This window comes from Aphelocoma coerulescens, unplaced genomic scaffold (genome assembly GCF_041296385.1).
Source record: "Aphelocoma coerulescens isolate FSJ_1873_10779 unplaced genomic scaffold, UR_Acoe_1.0 HiC_scaffold_111, whole genome shotgun sequence".
NCBI classification, from domain to species: Eukaryota; Metazoa; Chordata; class Aves; order Passeriformes; family Corvidae; genus Aphelocoma; species Aphelocoma coerulescens.
Genome location: NW_027183470.1, coordinates 811,406 through 812,888, shown reverse-complemented (window position 1 = coordinate 812,888; position 1,483 = coordinate 811,406).

The following is a 1,483-nucleotide window of genomic DNA, read 5'->3' as shown; positions in this document are numbered from 1 at the left end:
TGATGGTCGACATGGTACTAGGGGAGCAGGGACCCCTGTCTGTGGACAAAGAAAACAAAGACAACTTGTAAGAAGGGAACCTGGAGCTTCTAGTTAGAAGAGAAAGGACTATTCAATCAAGGCAGGGCCAAGGGAGGAAACTTTCTAAAATGGAACAAGCAGCAGACGCACTGTAGTTTTGCAGAAGAAATTCCCCTCCCAGCACTTGGCTTAAGGAAAAAGCCTGATGTTTCTATGAGAGACTTGAGTTCATGTCTACTATTGGGTAGCAGACATCTGAACATTTAGACTATTGGCTTTCCAGGCTCACACTATTCAAACTGGAAACTGAAACTCTTCTAAGAGTAGGGACGATTGCAAGAAATGTTTCTGTTTACACCACGACTGCCGACCATGAATCTATCTTACCTTGCACCTGTCCAAAGGCCTTCCTCCGTCTGCGCTCCGGCAACTCTCACCCAGGCAAGGGCAGGGATAGAGGCTCTTGCCACAAGTAGCCCAAGCGTGGACATCTTCCTCATCCTGCTCCTCCGCTGCTGACGGCAGGGAATTCCCTGGAGCTGCAAACACCTGCCTTTGCTGCTCGAGCATCTTCTCTAGCACCATGCAAAACCCCTTCTCCAATGGCAGCACCGCAGCATCCTGCGAGTGACGGACTGGAACTGGCAACTCCAGCAAAGTTGCTCCTGGGAAACATCCCTCAGCCATTCCCTTACTGCCATGAGCTGGACTCTTACTCCTCTGCAATGCTCTTCCTGGACAGGTGCATCCTCAGCAATGAGACGGTTCTGCTGAGAGCCACGGCTCTGAGGGAGCAGCCAGTCCTGCCCAAAGGCCTTCCTCCGTCTCCAGTCCCGCAGCTCTCACCCAGGCACTGGGAGCCGTGGACACTCTTGCCACAAGTAGCCCAAGTGTGGACATCTTCCTCATCCTGCTCCGCCACTGCTGACATCAGGGAATTCCCTGGAGCTCCCAACATCTGCCTTTCCTGCTCGAGGATCGTGTCTGGCAGCTCTCTGAGCCTCTTACACTTTGGAAGCACAACAGCATCCTAGGAGTCATATACTGGCAACTGGCACCTCCAGGACACTTGCTGCTCCTAGGATGCTTTTCTCTGGGAAAATCTTCTTGCACACAATCTTGCTGCCGATTTTACTTCTAGGCCTTTTGTGGCCATCTGCATTCTCAGCCACAAGCAGGTTCTGATGATCAACAGGGCTCTGGGAGAGCAGGGACTCCTGTCTGTGGACAAAGAAAACAAAGACAACTTGTAAGAAGAAAACCTGGAGCTTCTAGTTAGAAGACAAAGGACTATTCAATCAAGGCAGGGCCAAAGCAGGAAACTTTCTAAAATGGAACAAGCAGCAGAAGCACAGTACTTTTGCAGAAGAAATTCCCTTCCCAGCACTTGGCTTAAGGAAAAAACCTCATGTTTCTATGAGAGACATGAGTTCATGTCTACTATTGGGTACCAGACATCTGA